Raw genomic sequence first — 18837 nt, forward strand, 5'->3', positions numbered from 1 at the left:
AGTCTACTTCAAAAAAAGCACGCTCATTACTACTCATAAAAAAATACACAAAGGTTTCCATTTATCTTGAAGTTTTTATTTAAGTGTAATTTTATGCTATTTGAAAATTTTTTTCAGGTCTTAAAATGATCTTAAAAGCATCTTTAACACTTTATAATTAGGGTAACAATGGTATATTTGATCTAATAAATCTAGAGATTCCTTTCAACTACATATTTCACTTGGCTTATTTTTCTTCCATTCAAAATATGAAAAGGTATGTCAATCATTAGGTAGTGTGATGAGAAAAGTTAAATATTTTTTTTGACATCACACATTATCTCATTTTTAGAAATTAAGACAGGCAAATTAAAAACTATTGAAAAGTACTGATAGTTAAAAGGTTGCAAATTAAGCAATAATTTAAAAACATTCTAACTGAAGAAACTTATTAGGAGGCTTCCTAGACCAACTCTATTTTCATGTAAACAACTGCTTTCTACTGTTAAAATGACACATCTCATTCTGCACTCTTCCTTTTTCTAAAAAAAAAAAACAAAAACCAAAAACAGAATCGGTTAGAACAATTAAGAAATACTAGGAAATTCAATGAAGTATAGCAATAATGTTTAATCAATACTGATGTATTTGTCCTTGACACACTGACCATGTCATCAGGCTACTGTCATGTGATATCATGTCATTTCTCCACCTGGCTCATGACCTTGTCCTCTAAATGACCTAAAGCTTCCCTCAAGTAGCAGGAGGCCCCTCCCCGCTGTCTCAGCAAGGTCGAATGGGTCAGCGTGTCCTCATCTGTAATCTACCACCATTTGTCAGCAGGGAGGCTGGAGGAGGCAGGCTTGCTACAAGGGGAGAATGCCCAATTAGGCAGCTGTCACACAAAGCATAGGCTGCAAAATTATCCCCTGTCAAAAGAAAGAGCAGCTGCGGGTGCCAATTACAGCAACCTTTCAACCCTTTAGGTACTGGAAACTACACAGAAGTAAATGAAGAACAATTAGTGATAACAAATCGATGAATTAGGACAGTAAATTAGAAATTACTAGCAGGTGAGCTTGGGTCATACATGACATTTAGGGCATACCAGACTCCAGGAAAGGGCAAGATGCACTGAATCACACTAACCATTTTCTTGCATATAGATTTGCCCTTCAACATTTCCTTTCTGCAAATCTGAAAACCTTTAAAATACCTATATCTAAAAGTATATATCTTAATGTATGCATCCTTTTTCTTTCCATGGATCTAAAGAAATTGTTTCTTGACAAGAGGAAAATCCCTCATAATAAATCTAGTAAACCGTTCTTAGACAATCCATCATGTTATCATTTCAGACTTAAATTTTTAAAATATGGCTCATGAATTTAAAATATCAAATAATCAAACTTAAAATACTACACATCTTTATAAAGTACTTGACCCAATTGTACTTTAATAACATTTTCAGAAATATGTACTTGAAAAAACAAGTAGGTATGAATTCTGAGAAAATTTTTCAGCTAGTATCATAACGTTGAGGTAAAATTTATCTACATGATGTGATTCTGTGTATAAAGAAATAAGTGCAGTGTGTTTTTACATATAATTTATATAAAGAAAATATGAACCCTAAAGTTAGCTCTCAGATTATTCAGCTCCAGTCCTACAGAGGTGATATGCATTATGTCTCAAGCACAGAAAGCCAATTCACTTGGATTGTATCCAACTAATGTATTTGGCAGTTAGCACTAGCAGGCCACAAGAGGAACAACATGCCCCACAGCACAGTGAGCCCACAAGGCTATCCAGTGTTTATAGACATGTTTCATCATGCCCAAGAAACTCACACATGTTCAGAAACAACTTTCTTAAAAGTTTATTTTAAATTAAAATGGCTTTTTTTCCCCCTTGGAAAAAAGCTTTGTCTTCTATACCAATTCTTTGAAAACTCAGAAACCTGAATGATATGTGATGTAATTTCTAATGAAGCTGGGCCAAACAGCTCTACTAGACATATAAATCACCAACTGGTTAAAGTGAAGAAGAGGAGATAAAGAAGAACTTTACTCATCATCCCCCCCACCCCCACACACACACATTATAAATAAATCACAGTTGCCAGGGGGAAAATGTGTCTGTAATTCCTAGTTCCTAAGTAAATTCTAAATTTCCAGGAGATAAATGTTATGGGGAGAAAACTTCTCCATTAAGTTTATCTGAGAATTCGATTTATAAATTATGTTTCACCCTGGTAAAAACCGGGCATTTGTAAAAATTGTCTTAAGCTTACAATGCCACCCTTTAAAGTCAGACATAAATACATGAAAGAAATGGCAAGCAGACAGGAATGAAGGAGTTAATGCCTTTAGAATTCAGTTTCCATCATACATGGGTGACTATCTCTTTAAATAATTTAAATCCTCTCCATCAACTACAAAGCTGTTTTGAAGCCATTTAGCTTTGTTCTTTACATGTGTTCTAATTAAGAAATGACCTTGTCATCACACACACCAGAAATCCGGGATTATTTCCTACAGCAAAAATGCACAAAGCCCCCAAAAAAAGAAAAAGAGGGAAGGGGGAAAAAAAGACTTTTTCCTCAGTTCCTCACTAAGGGAAGTTGTTGGTTGGCTGAACTGCTGAAGCAGTTTCACTGCATAATTTTTTTTGTTGTTGAATGTCACAGGGCGGGTTAGTGTGACCTTGAGCTGCATCAGCAGCACAGCAAGGGTCGAGATGCCTGCAGGCGCCCTTGTACTGGATTTGCAAGACAAAAACCTTCAAACTGGCTGAAGGACATCTTAAATCTCTTCAAAGGTTTTCCCGAACTAATCTGGGCTGCTCTTAGCAGGATCTGTGCCAGTGTGAGAAGCAAAATTAAAAACAAGGTCTTTGACAGGATGTTGTCTCCTCTTAACCCTTCCCAAGCAGAACAGAACAAATTACAAGCATTTGGGGGAGATGGTTTACCTAGAAGCATTCTTTCATAACAAATTATGTAAGCAAGCAATCACAAAGGATGAGGCAGCTATTAGTTCTCAAAAGTAAACAACCCTTCCATTATGCTTATTAAAGAATTCAGGTTGAATTTTTTTCTTAACCATATTTTAGAGTAGTGAATGTGAAACTTAGAGCTCTATTTGTATCTTTTAGATCTGTAGCAAAGTGACAGGTTAAGACTAAGGAAATACTCCTATAAACATTAATTTCTAGAATTCATTTAAAAAATAAGCTTTTAGCTGGTAAAATCATGAATTTCCTACATATTGCATATAATTTACTAAAATCACAAGTAAAATTATATCACATAATTACTAAATTTCCTATTCTTGATGAGATGGATATATAAAGTTGATAAAGGGAAAAAATGATCATAATATCAAAAGTAGACAGAAACTCCACAGAGTAAAGCAACCTCAGTCTTATTATGAAAAAAATCAGAATGAAATTATGTTTTTATAGTTCCAACCCATGGGCCAAGAGAAAGTATTACTGCCAGATTAAAGTTGTCATGGTTTGAATATGTTTTCCCAAAATTCACCAGTCAGAAATTTAATCTCAAATTTACATGTTAATGGTATTTGCAGGTGGGGCCTTAGAGAGATAATTTGGATTAGATAAGGTCAGGAGAGTGAGGCCCCCATAATGGCATTAGTTGCTTCCTAAGAAGAAGAACAACTGGCTAGCAAGCTTGTTTTGCCACCTGATTCCCTCTACCATGTTACAATGCTGCAAGAGGCCCTCAGCAGATACTGAATAAATACCAGCACCATGCTTCTACATTTTGGTCTCTGGAATCATGCGTAAATAAACTTCTATTATTTATAAATTACCCAGCACTAGGCATTTTGTTATGCTAACAGAAAATAGACTAAGACAAGGGTGTTTGATTCTTCCCTGGCAAGCCCTCAAAAATTAACTTAGTAGCTATAGTTGGGAAGTTTTAAAATAAAACAGTCCTAATTCTCAGAAATAGTCCAGTGAAACAAACAGGTATAATACTTAAAATGCAATATTCTAAAATCAGCGCGTCTCCATCTATAATATTAGTTTGCTACCATCAGAGGCAAAGTATATCATGAGTAGTTCTAAAGAGTAGTTAGTGTAAGATATGGAATTTATTAAGGTTCAATGGGTTACAAAATATTCCCCTTTAAAAAATAGAACAAATAAAGATTATGTTGAGTTTCAATCACTTTCACACACTTGAATTTATTTGGACATATTTTCCCAAATGGCACAGGAAAAGGGGTAGCATGATAAATACGTAGTGGCTACATAATACATGAGCATGCATAGTTCATGTGATCTCTTCTTTAGTCACCAAGTAAAAGGACAAGAAGTATATATCGTGCTAACTGCTATGAATGGAGTATTTAAAAAGTGCTCTAGGAACACAGTAGGCTCTAACTAGGTTTTAGTTCATGTATGTATGTTCAGGTGGCAGTGAGTGATGGTTGAAGAGTAAGGGCTGGCCAGGCAGGAGAGAATGGCAGCTATTCTAAGCTATAGAAATAGCACTTACAGGACAGAAAAGAGCTGGAGTGATGAAGGAAGGCTGTCCAATGTGACTGCAGATTAGACTGGAAATACTACTGGAACCAAGGACTTTGAGTCAGGACCATGGCGAGGAGCTGATCTTTATCTGGTGGGCAGTGAACAACTTATAAGTAATGATATGATTAAATGCACATTAAAAATAAAAACAGAAGCTGTGGGGTTGTTGATGGCTTAGAGAGGAGAAGAAATTGTGAACCAGTTAATGCAGAGAAGAAATCACATTTGAAATAAGGCAAGGGAAGGAAAGTTGAAGAAAAGCTCTGAAACAAAGAAGGCTTGTTTGAATACTTATGAAGCAATTTGTTGGTGCTATTAAATGAGGTGTTATTTAACAAGGAAAGATGAAAATTATTAAAACAATTACCTCAAGTCTATATGTGTAAAACATGGTTAAAATAATTTAATACAAAATTTTAAGAAAAATAATATTACTGTAGACGTACTTAACAGAGACAGAGTCATGTCTCATTTAAAACCTGAAGTCTGTACATCCTAAGTATCAATATTCATTAAGTATTAAGTGAGAGTTTTCTTAATAAGACAGCAACATTTACCTTTTCAGAATAGTATGAGGGCTATTTCCTTGGGCTATAACAGCAAGATGCCTGGCTTATGTTATAATATAGTCACTAGAGACAAGAGTTTTATCCAATGCTAATGAGAAAAAAATTAATTCAGCAAACATTTACTGAGCGCCTACTATGTTTAGGACACAGAATTAAATTATAAAAACTCCCAACATTCTGTGAGCACCAGGCTGCTAGATTATCACTTATAATGATACTAAGTCCTGAAATTCCAGCTCACACCATGACATCATCATGATAAAAAGACAACGAATAAAAAGAGCTGTTAGTAAATCAAGTCTGACTAGCAGCCATCTTGGTTTTCCCATCCCGCTGACAGGTACACGATGCATTCCCAGAACTCTCAGGGAAGACCCAGTACCCATGTAATTTGAAGACTCGTTAAATACCCTAGAGACTGACTGTCCTGCTAAGACCTCACAAAGAATTTAACAGAGTATCAGCCAAGGTAAAAGGGTAGAGAGTGACAAAGAACTGGAGTCACTAGGGCCAAGTAAATATCTGCCAGAGAGCAGACTGTACTCTCAGAAAAGGAGTGCCAGCATTGGGGATCAGGTTGAGGCAAGTGGAGGGGAAGGTCACACAAAGGAGAGAAGAAAAGAGTTGAAGGAAGACTTGAAGGGAAGCCTGTCATGCCCCCAAAAGAAAATATCAACTTCATTATGTAAAATCATTACAAAAATAACCAAAGCTCCAAAACCTCTGAAGTAAGGAGTCTCATCACAAAAGAAGGATTTAGAGCTCCTAAGTCATAAAAAGGGCTAGCACTTGAAAGCTAGGGTTACTGACAGAGCATAACTAGGAATGACCTTACGAGTATCCACAAATAAAATGACTTCTCCTTGAGTAAGCAAAACCAACACTAGTAATAAGTTCCAGTACATTCTATGTATAGACATTAATAGAAAAGTGGGTAATATGATAAGGCTTGAAGATGTTAAAAAATATTACTAATCTACATACATAAAAGCTAGATTATTGAAATAAAAATATAGAAGATTCTGCTGACAATTAGAAAAAATGAATTGCTATAAAACAGCAAGTCTCAAAGTAAGGTCCTGGGACCCCAAAAGATTCCCACAATCCATTCAGGAGGCATAGGAGGTCAACAATAGAATATTAGAATACTAAAATGTTATCTGCTCTTTTGGTATCTTTCTTTCATGAGGGTACAGTGCAGTCATTCGGAGGTTATAAATGTGTCACTGCTTTGATGGCTAATGAAATGCATCCTTGTGCATTCTTGAATTTTTAAAAGTTTTTTCTCAGTTTAAATTTCTAAAACAATGCCAGGTAATGACTCTCATAAACAAAAACGCTCTTGGATCCTCCATGATTTAAGAATAAAACCCTGAGCTATATCCCCAGACCTTTTTAAAATTTTTGCTAATTTGCTAAAGCTGGCATAGAACTTGGCAATCCTCCTGCTTCAGCCTCTAGGTTGCTGGAATCACATTTCTCTGTCACTTTACTATATTACCTTCTATATTAAATTGGAACAAGAAAGTAAACATAACTACAGTTTAAGAATTGCTCTTGGTCTATTTAATAATCAAGAAGTATAATTTTGTTTGTCTTTAAACAATTGTCAATTTCATGAATTTCTACTATAACTATGCAAGATAATAAATGCTCTTAATACAGAAAAGTCCCCAAGATCCAGCTGAGGAAATAATTTTTTTTTTTTTTTTGGTAATGGGGATTGAACCTGGGGGCTCTTTACCATCAAGGTTACCTCCCCACTCTTCCCCTCCCCACTCTCTGACATAATCTTGCTCAATTGTTGAGGGTCTTGGAATTCCCTAATTTGCTGAGGCTGGCTGCAAACTTGCAATCCTCCTGCCTCAGCCTTCTGAATCACTGCTATTAAAGGCATGTGCCACCATGCCCAACTAACCTTTCAAAAAGATTAGGCGGTTAAGGACAACTTGAAATAGCTTTCATTTTTGCACAGTCACTATTCTGAATTTACCACACAAGAAATAACAAATCTACAAATTTGTTAAAAGAAGCAGCTACAAGGGTAAGTGATAAACTAGCGTTTAGTGGATTTAATAATATTGTCAGGAAAAAATACAATCAACAACATAGTGATATACTTCTTAAGCCAAGACATGAACAAAATCAAGAAAGCAAATGAAGCACAAATTTTTTAGGAAAAACATCAGGAGACAAGGCAGAAAACTGTTTTTAATGTATATACTGTACAAAGGTGGCATGTGAATTGACTGGAGGAACAATCAAGGTTTCACCAACTGAAAAAGAAGCTTTAGCATTCATTGGGGAATAATAAGAGGAAGCATGGCAGCATAGTTTGCTATTGAAACTTTTTGTAATCTCACAGGACTAAAATTTTCAGTAATTAGAAACTTTTATGGAATGTGACAAAGTAATTTGATGTCTGTTGAGTTTAATGAACAATTTGGACTTACATTCTATGTCTTTTGCTTAATTCCTAATCTGTCATAGATAGAGGCTTTTAAAAAGTACAGTAAAAGTGTACTTTTTAAAAGTTACTAAAAATAATGAGTTACTAAAATAATGAAATGAAATAAGAACATGCAAACAAAAATTGGACCTTCCTTTCAGATATTTTGAGATGCACTAACTTAGACAGTCCGCAATACAGCAGGGAGGGTGCAGAGTGGGGTGGCAACAACAGGATATTTCAAGTTAGAAGTTTCAAGGTAGAAGTTTGCCCTGGTGTAACTATGAACAGTCCTATACATAAATGCAAAAACGGACTTCAATGGGGGTTAAAAATTATCAATGTTTCTATCTCTAATCCAGAAAGGGAAGATTCTAGTTACCTAAATAACATGCATAATAAGCTCTTCCATTAGAATCACACCAATTTCCGATGTGCAAACCACAGACCACATGGATGAAGGGCAAATGTACAGAGAGGAGAATATCAGGTTTACCACTGTTAAAGACCAGGATCTATGTAAGAAGTGAAAGTGAATAGTCAGTTTGATCAGCAAATTTTTAATTATTTAAATTATTGAATTTGAAACCATTCATGAAAGAGAAAAAAACATGAGTTGATAATGAAGGTATAGTAAGGATTTTCTACCCAAAATAGTAGTTAGATTAATTTAAATATTAGGTAACAGACTTAAGGAAAGTCCATTCTTTAAAGATACCAAATTGTGAAGAAATGCCAATCAGGTTAATGCTTCCCATTGTAACAGTAGGTTAGGATTGACTTAAGGAAGGCCTGTTGTCTATGTGCATTTTGCTATTGGAAGCATTACATCATTTTTGATTAGAGAAGTTACTCAAATAAATTGGACTTTTAGGAAAATCTGGTGGCTGTGAGAGATGTGGGCAAGGACATCAGTTAAGAGGAAATCACAAGGCTGTGAAATAAGACAGTTGGCTGTGAGAAAGGGAATTAGGAGGGGATGGAAGCAATGTTGGAAACTGACAACACTTGGTTTCAGCCAAGCATCCAGATTTTCTTACCAAGGTTGTCTACGAAGCCAGGGAAACACCAATGAGACAGCCAACTTGCTTTATGGCAATTAATTCCAACAGAGGTGACTTAATAAGATTAAGGATTGATCTTGGTTTCTCTAGTACCATGGTCCCCCTGAAAACTTGAGTTAGAAGTTTAAATACTTACTAAAAAGTGCTATTTCTTAAACAAATAATTTTACACAGTCCAATTATCAGTGGTTTTCTTTCCACACTTTTATTCCCTTGTTAGTACGGAACAGTAAGATATTTTGAGAGAAAGACTCAACACATTCACGTAACTTTTGATATAGTATATTATTATAACTAGTCAATTTTACTCTTGTTATTGTTAACCTCTTACTGTGACTAATTTATCATAGGTACATACGTATAGGAAACATAACTATAGGTATAGAATGCTGTATTATCTGTGGCTGTAGACAACCAGTGGGGGCTTGGATTGTATCCCATGTTCTTTGAGAAATATTTTCTAAAGTGTGGGGAAAGCATTTCCATGAGTTCATTTACTTGACTTTACCAATGTGGCAACACAACTGTTAAAACCAGTTGAGTCACTGGTTATTTTTTATCTTTATATAGACAGATAACTCTATGTGGAACATAAGTTTTAACACTCAAGATATTTGTTAAAATAGTTATGAACAGGCTGGGCACAGCGGCGCACGCCTGTAATCCCAGCAGTTTGGGAGGCTGTGGCAGGAGGATCAAAGCCAGCCTCAGCAACAATGAGGCATTAAGCAACTCAGTAAGACTCTGTCTCTAAATAAAATACAAAATAGGGCTGGGGATGTGGCTCAGTGGTTGAGTGCCCCTGAGTTCAATCCCTGGTACCCACCTCACCCCCCGCCACCAAAAAAAAAGTTATCAACAATACAAACAAGCTAGGAAAAAAAAAAAAGTATTATAAAGAATTCTCTGCCACGTGTGGTGGTGCATGTCTGTATTCAGGATCACAAATTTAAGGCCAGCCTCAGGAACTTAGCCAGGCCCTAAGCAGCTTAGTGAGACCCTGTCTTAAAATATAAAATACAAAGGATTGGGGATGTAGCTCAGTGGTAGAGTGCCCCTGGGTTAAATCTCCATTACCGCACCCCCCCCCCCCCCCCCCAAAGGAATTCTTCCCAGTGAAAACTTATGGCACATAACCATAAAAACTCCTTTCAGTGGGAAAAAATCATTATATTCAAGAGTTTCAGCTAAACTGATTCATGGTCAATTATCTAATTCTACCCAACATATTCACTTCTTTTTTGTCATTAATTTTTGTCAACATTGGCTAATAAATATTATACACTGAAACAAAGAGAGCACTAAAAAATATGAAAATAAAATAAAGGGTAGAATTATTTTGTTAGTTACTAGACAGGTAACTATTTCTTTCAAGGGGAGCTAACAAGGAGCAAGGGAAATCTGGCTACCCATGATACTCAAAAGCTATGTAAACACTTCATGTTTTATATGGCTTGTAATATTCATTAACCAAATTCTTTTCTTTTTCTCCCCCCAACCCTCCCCTATGTTCTCTCACTCAAAAGGATATTACTGTTCTTAAAAATGAGTGTTTTTAGAGTGTGACAATACAATGAACTATAAAAAAACTCATAAAACACATTAGTTCAAAGTCTTCAATTTGTCATAACCAGTCTACCAGATCCTACTTTTGGGGACATAGTTCACTGAATATTAAAAAACCCACTGAAGACATATTTGCCCCAACATCTTCCATGCTTATTTGAACATGGGCTCCTCATTCAAAATGAGGAACCATTTAACAAAATTCGTTTTACAAAAAATACACTTGACATAGTCATAGCTTTTAAAATCTTGAAAAATTTTGAATATACATAAAGCATATAGAAAAATCAATTCATTTTTATGTCTTAAACAATCCTTTTTATCTAGAAGAAATATCTAAATTGGATTATTTTCTAAGAGCAACTCATTGGCTATATATCTTTCCTGGATGACTATCTATGATTTATTTATCCAACCATCACTAAGTGATTGTTAGTTACCATTCTGGTTATTTGGTAAAACAAAGGTAATTACAAATTAAGAACAAACTAATTATATCGACTCATGGGAATGCATGCTGTTATAATGTTCACTTTAACAAATTTAAAGTTAAGAAAGGAGATTAATATTCACTATGTTTCATCAAATATATAAAGCAGGGACTGGGGTTGTGACTCAGCGGTAGAACACTCGCCTAGCACGTGTGAGGCGCTGGGTTCAATCCTCAGCACCACATAACAATAAATAAAATAAAGATATTGTGTCCAACTACAACTAAAATATATATATATATATATATATATATATATATATATATATATATATATGAAGCAGATTTCAGACTATCAGCAAGTCATTAATGCATAATTATACTCCAATCAATGAACCTGTAGTATTTACAAATATAAATCTAGTTGATGTAAGTTCCGACTTAGAGGAAAAAATACAGGAAAATGTGAAAAGCAAATACCAACCAAATAATTACTAGTAGATTTAGGCAGTCTTTTTAAAAATAATATTTTAAAAACTTTTCTGGTGAAATTATAAGATGATATAAGCATTAAGGAAAGCAATTAAAATAACTTCATAGGTAGGCATAGTGGTACATACCTATAATCCCAGCAATTTGGGAGGCTGACAGGAGGATAACAAGTTCAAAGCCAGTGTCAGCAACTTATTGAGGCCCTAAGCAATTTAGTGAGACCCCCATCTCAAAATAAAAAATAGCTCAGTACTTAAGCACTCCTGGATTCAATCCTTGGTACCACAAAACAAAACAAACAAAACCCACAAATTTATTATTGGGTTTTCTGAATTTAATCAGGATAGTTCAGGATAGTAATGAAAAGGGGAGCTTTGTCACTGGACAAGCATTTTATGGCTACAGGTGAAGAACAAATTGGATTCAAAGTTACCATCCCCTTTTTGAAACATCATGGTCAACTAAAACAGTGAATTTTAGGATGCTGTATCTGTTATCTCTTTTCTGATCAAAGTCTTCAGTTAGCTGGTTAAAAGGTAACTCTGCACAAGTAATTATGGGAACATAAACAACCACTATCCCTTTTCCCCGATTGACATGAATTGCTTCTGCCCAGGAAAAAAAAGCATTAAGGTTCAAGAATGTAAGATCTGACAAATTTATTTAAGTTGTAGCTACACTAGAAAACGGGCGTGTTAATCTGAGTAGAATTAACTACTCACTCATCTCTAGTTCACTGCCCACCTACTTGTGCTAATTCAATTGCTTTATCATTTCCCAGAACTGCCTTGTAAGAGGTAACCACTTTACATAATTCTAAAAGTAATCACACACCTACACTACAATGAATCCACAATAATAAAACAAGTTTCTTTTTTCCTCGAAACAATAATTAACTTTTTATCTGAAACCAGATTTCTATTTCAGGTTTTATATTGACTATCCATTTTCTGTGGATTTGGTAAAAACAAATTAAGCATCATCAACACAAATACCATTTCTTCTTTGAAGCTCCAAAATCCCTCTCTCCGGTAGTAATTCACTCACTGAATTCTCATGAATATATTTTTATTGCATTTAACCTCCTTTACTCTTGATTACCTTTATTTATTTTCATTTATTCTTTCTTTGTAAGTTCCTTAAAGGTAGGATTTTAACCACATTTCCTAGTGAAGTACTTCACAGAGATAAAGCACATATCTGGTGATTTTAAGCTAATGTACAACTAAGGAAAAAATATGTAAAGCATATTAAAGTCGTAATGTTAAGCCCCATGGACTCTTGAAAAATACTCTCACCGTTTGTCTCCAAGGTTTGAGCCTCTGCTTTCTGAGAAAGGAAATCAAGAAGGCTGTTGAAAAGCAGCTCTGATGTCATCTGGAGCCTTCTCAGGTCCTCCTTCAGTCAACTGTGCATCTTAAGAAGAGGGAAAAGATAGTTTGGAAACTATTCTACACCAGATTCAGGAATATCTTTTGTGAAGTTCAGTAAACACTTCTTGTTCAAGTTCAATGCAGAAGGAGCCATTTGACAGAAAAATATAAATTACTTATGAACATTAGTTCATCAAAGGAGAGCAAAAGATCCTTGCTTTTCATATAACATGTTTACTTAATTAATAAATGTTTATAGTTCCTAGGTTCTGCATATTAACCTTGGTTAATTTCAAATTTCTAAGAGTGTTCTGTTAAATCAATTCAATTGTTACATTCAAAAAATCCTTAATCCGTCATAAATATATATTTCAAAAAAAAAAAAAGGAAGAAAAAAAGACCTATAGTTTCCCTCATATTTTTTCAGTTTCAGAATACCAGCAATGGAACAGGGCATGGTAGTATACAGTGCTAGTTAGTTGGGAGGCTGAAGCTGGAGGATCACGTTAAGCCCAAGAATTCCAGACATGCCTGGGAGACAGCATGGAACCCAGTGTCAAAAAAAAAAACACCAAGAACGAAAAGAGAAAAGTATCAATAACCAACAGTATACCTTTTCCAACACAAAATCTGGTAAGAAATATTAAATGCCTTATGCCTTATATCTGTACAAAGACATACTCCAATATCTGAAGTAAATCTATTGTATTTTAATAGCTAAAAATTGGAAATATGTATGCCCACTAATAGGCAACAGAATTATGGCATATCCATACAATGTAATTTTACTATTCCACAACAATATACTATGCTATATTAATGATAATAAAAACATGGATGATTCTTAAAGTAATTATCCTTAGTGCAAGAAACCAGACAAGAAGATACATATCCTCTGCAATTCTGTTTGCATAAAATTCTAGAAAATGCAAATTAATCTATTGTGAAAGAAAATAGATCTGTGGTTTTGCCTGAAGAAGGGAGGTACAAAGGGGGGGGGAGATCAGAAATATGTGCTGTTTTAAATTGTGGTGTTGGTTTCATGGATGTGCATATGTCAAAAATTATCCAGTTTTATACCATAAACATGAGCAGCTTATTGTATGTCAATTACACCTCAATAAAGCAATAAAAACATGGATCAAATGCCTTAAAATGTTTTATGTTCCTTGATATAGCAATAGCAATTCCAAGTCTATCATTTATCCAAATAAAAGAAAACAAGAAGAAAAAGAAAAAGAGCTTACTACAGCATTACACACCTATGATCCCAGTGATTCAAGAAGCTGAGGAAGGCGGACCACAAGTTTGAGACCAGCCTCAGAAAATCAGTGAGGCCCTAAGCAACTGAGTGAGACCCTGTCTCAAAAACAATAATACTGAAAATGTGTAGAAATATTTAGCTATAAAGATGTTCATTATGGGGCTGGGGATGTGCATTATGGGGCTGGGTTAGCATGCTCGCCTGGGTTCGATCCTCAGCACCACATAAAAATAAAATAAAGATGTTGTGTCCACCGAAAACTGAAAAATAAATATTAAAAAAATTCTCTCTCTTCTCTCTCTCTCTCTTTAAAAAAAAAAAAAAAAAGGATGTTCATTATGTACAGCATTTCTAATCGCAAAAAATCAGAAATATCATTAAATGTCAAAGTAAAAAACAATTAAACTAATAAATAGGTAAATCATGGAATATTATTACATCATGAGATACTATGTAGTCATTAAAATATAGAAGAATATTAAGTTAGATTAAATGATATACATAAAGTGATTAAAATAGGAAACAATGTATTTTCAGCACTGTTGAAATTATTTTAAAATTACACAAAATAAATTCAGTGATTATTTATGCATCTAGAAATATTTTCATTCATTTGATTTATAGTTTCTAATTCTTTTGCAATAAGCATGTATTGGTTTTCTAACAAAAGAAATTAAAGAATGAGAACAGTAATAATCTAAAAGTGTCTACTCTTTCGTACAAGTATAAAACAAACACCTCTAAGAGGCAACACTCGTGACAGATGTAGTTCTGGGCTACCATGCCATCTCCACCAGTGATCTAAAAAATATACAGGAAAACAGAAAAAAAATGGGAGGAATCATTAAATAAGCTACATGTTTTTCCATTGCCAAGGAACATTTGTCACTCAGCAAAATAAGCATAGAAGGCATTATCCCATTTGATAGAAGGGAAACAGGCACTAAGCAAGGACCCAAACTAAAGATCCTGGACACAGACTGGACCTTGACTATAAAATTCTGATAGAAATTCTCAGAGGAGTAGAAAACAATCACTTTTCTATTTATACCTAGAAGGAAGTGATTCACACATGAACTTAAAAATATCCAAGTTTGCAATTATATTAGTACTCCTATTGGAAAGTGCCTGGACCTTGGGAATTTCCTTAATTCCCAATCCCCAACCTTGGAAGCCAAACCCCAGGCAAGCCCCTTGTCAACATTATTTACCAAACAACTGAAATTCTAGAATTGTTCTATTTTCACTGACATTTCCTCCTTTATTGAAAAATATTATCATCGTCATCATCATCATCATCATCTTGGGGCAGTACTGGGAACTGAACCCAGGGATTTTAACCCTGAGCTATATCCCCAGACCTTTTTAAAATTTTTTGCTAATTTGCTGAAGCTGGCATAGAACTTGGCAATCCTCCTGCTTCAGCCTCTAGGCTGCTGGAATCACATTCCTCTGTCACTTCACTGGGCTATATTACCTTCTATATGAAAGTTGGAACAAGAAAGTAAACATGACTACATTTAAGAATGCTGCAAACAGTAACCTCTTGTAGGATTTAACTTAATGAGACTTCACTATCTTTCAGCTAGGTTGTGTTTGGTATAGGTATAGAAAAAACCCAGCCAGTAAACAGGCACATTCAATGAAGAATGCTGCCAACATCTTCAGAGGAACATTATTATTAAAGAGCTGGTCAGTGCCTGCAGATAATGCCCTGAAGCCTAAGAAACCTTTACAACTGCTACTCTTAAACACTCCCAGGACCAAGAACTACTAAATTTATCTAATGATAGCTACCCGCTTCTGAGCAGTTACTATGTGCCAAACATAATACTAATAAGCCTTTTATGAGGGAACTATTATTATCCCATTTTATAGATGAGGAAATTGAGTTTAAGCTACTCCAAATCACAAAGCTAGTAAGAGCTGAAGTAGAATTCAAACCTTGGTAATATTTTACTTGGCAAGAAAAAACAAAAGCAGCAGGCTCAGCAGTTATTTGAAAGACAAATAACCGACTTTCTCTAGTGCTATGCATATACAATAGTCTCAATTTACATGGTACATAAAAAAAAAAAAAAAACACTAGATACCAGTATTTGATGAAGCTCATTAGTCTACATTTTCCATCTAAGGAGTTAAAAATATTCTAAAAATATTCACAATTTGTGCCTGTTATTCTGCTACTTTCTAGAATCGTTGGATTTAATGGGTTGTCTTTATTAAAGCATTCTTATACCCCTCGCCTTTAAGCTCAATGTATGACCTCATGAAGATATAAATTTTACAAATATTTAAGTAATAAAAGTTAACGTAAGTTAATATAGAATAAACTACTCTCACAGATTACTTCAATGTTTCTTAAATTAATAAATGGGTAAGTTTAATCTCTCATACAAGTCAATGAAACTGAATGTGTTAGATGTGTTTTGAATCATGACAATAGAAACCCTGTCTATGAAATGAAAATGTTTAAATAACATTGTCATACTTATATCATAGAAATGATATGGCAAAACAATCAGAATGTGATGTTGAAAAATCAAGATACTATTCACTTTTGTTTACTGTTAAACAAATTAGAAGCCTAGGCACTATGTGCTGGAATTACAACATGAAAAAGAAACCCTCAGTGTACATCCATGAGAAACAGACAAAAACAAGGAGACAGAAAATTAAGAAAATAATACAGGCATTTAAACAAGACACAGAAAGGAAGCTACCTTACATAAAATGATACGGGAAAGCTTCTCCAAGAAATAACATTTAAGATATTTCAATATCTGAAACCCTAACCATAAAAACAAAATAAATTAAGTGAAGAAAACTTCCAATAGAAGGTTTAGCATGTGCAAAAGACATGGGGGATGGTACTTGCCTGTTCTAAGAACTGAAAGATGACTCAGTGGGTAGCAATGAGCCAGGAAGAAAATGGTAAGAAATGAGATCAGAGTAAGCATAAAATGTGAACTCAAATCCGTTTTATGTTACATGTACGTTATTGAACACTCAGGTATACACATAGTACTAAAAAGAAAAAAAAAACATAATATAAAAATTGATTAATTCTAGATGAATAGTTTTGTTTTTGTTCCTTAGTATTTCCCACACATCCCAAAACTCAGTTGTACAAATATTACAGTGAAGAAAAAAACAGGATTAGAACTTCTAGTCCAGTACTGAATCAAAGTGGTCTAAGTATATTGCATCGTACCCAAATTTTAGGGAGAAATATTCAGTCTTTCACTTATAATTATGGTAGTAGCTGTAGTTTTTCATTCCCTTCTACACCTAGTTTTGGAATTCATTCATTTGGTTTCATTACAAATGTGCTAGCTCTTGTCCCAATTCTTTTTCTGCATCTACTGGGATGCAGGATCATGTGGTTTTTGTCCTTTATTCTAGCAATAATGTATATTAATAGTTTCCATGTTAAAGCAACCCTTCCCTTCTAAGATATTTGCCTTTACCTAATATCACACTAACAGTGAAAGTCTAATGCTTTCCCCCTAACATCACAAAAAAGACATGGATGTCTGAGGTGAGGCTTACTCAATATAATAAAGCAAAAAATATAAAGACATATAGATTGACAATATCTTGTGGGCTGATACTTTGAAGGAATCTTTAAAAAATAAGAACTTTTAAAATTAATAAGAAGGTTAAGAAAGAAAGGTTGGTTAGATCCAAAACCAAAAAAAATCAACAGCATTTCATGTATATGTTAGCAACAGAAATGGATTTTATTCACTTACAATAATAGCAAACAAAACAAAACAAAACAAAAAACACCTTAAGTTTAACAAATGTGCAAAACTCATACACTCTAAAGTACAAGATAGCTAGGAATAGTGGCACACTCGACTCCAGAGGCTGAGACAGAAAAAAACACAAGTTTGAGGCCAGCCTGGGCAACTTCACAAGACCCTGTCTCAAGGTGAAAAATAAACATGGCAAGGGATGGTCAATTTTTCCCAAATTCATCTATCAAAATCCATCATAATTGTTTTAAGCCAGGCCTGGTACTGTATGCCTATAATCCCACTACTCTCCAGGCTGAAGCAGGAGGACTGCCAAGTTTGAGGCCAGCCTGCACTCTTTAGGGATACTCCATCTGACAATAAGAGGGGCTGGGAATATAACTCAGTGGTACAGCACTTGCCTAACAGGCGTGAGCTCAGCCCTACGTTCTCCCCAGAACAGAAGGGGGAAAGATTAAGGTCAAAACTTACTATAAAGCTATGGAGAAACCAAAATCATGTAATACTGACATAAAGATAGAAAAATAGATAACGCTACAGAATAATCCCCATAAAAAACTCTCACATTCATGGTCATTTTATTTTTGACAAATGTACCATAGCAATTCAATGGAAAAAGAACGGTCTTTCTAATAAATGGTGCTGAATAGTTGAATATCCACATGCAAAAGTAAATAAATGATTAAGTGTAAACCTTTATTTCACAAATGTAGTTACAAAAATAACAACATTTGTTTGGATCATAATCTGAAGCAACAAACTTAAAAACTGAAATAACTCAAAAACAACAAAGCTTCTATAAGAAACAGAAAATCTGTGAACTAAAGTTAGGAACAACAACAACAAAAAGTTAGGAACAAATCCTTAAATATAACAGGAGCACAAGCCATAAAAAAGAGAAAAATTGAACTTTATCAAAATCTTCAAAAGATATCCATTAAATGAAAAGTAAGCTCCAGAATGGGAGAAAATATTGTAACTCATATACATATAATCCTTACAAGTCAAGAATAAATTAACCACTTTTTAAAAAATGGGCTGAGAATTTAAGAGATATTATATGAATGTCGAGTCAACACATTAAAAAAAAAAGAGAGAGATGGGTGTTCATCATCATTACCAGTTAAGAAAAATACAAATAAGTTCTCACTGAAATTTCACTACGAATCCACTATAAGTTATAATTTTTAAAAAAATGTTGAGGAGGACAGGGAGAAAATAAAACCCTCCTAAATATTGGTGTGTACATAAAAGGGCATAGCCACTTTGGAAAACAGTTAGGCAATTATATATATATATATATATATATATATATATATATATATATATA

At 34.3% G+C, this 18837-nt stretch overlaps 1 protein-coding gene across 6 annotated transcripts in view; it reads right to left on the reverse strand.

Moving 5' to 3' along the window:
- The window catches only part of Nrip1 (nuclear receptor interacting protein 1), an 84979-nt gene that overhangs the window by 32585 nt on the left and 33557 nt on the right, over positions 1-18837 (reverse strand). For 5 of the 6 annotated variants that reach the window (XM_048803517.1, XM_048803520.1, XM_048803519.1 and 2 more), the window contains one exon: positions 12408-12525. The exons of the other annotated variant lie outside the window; for it this stretch is intronic. The gene's annotated coding sequence lies outside the window, so the exon portion shown is untranslated. The remainder of the gene's footprint in view (positions 1-12407; positions 12526-18837) is intronic. 6 annotated transcript variants of the gene reach the window in all.

The sequence above is a fragment of the Marmota marmota genome, unplaced genomic scaffold (genome assembly GCF_001458135.2).
Source record: "Marmota marmota marmota unplaced genomic scaffold, marMar, whole genome shotgun sequence".
Lineage (NCBI taxonomy): Eukaryota > Metazoa > Chordata > Mammalia > Rodentia > Sciuridae > Marmota > Marmota marmota.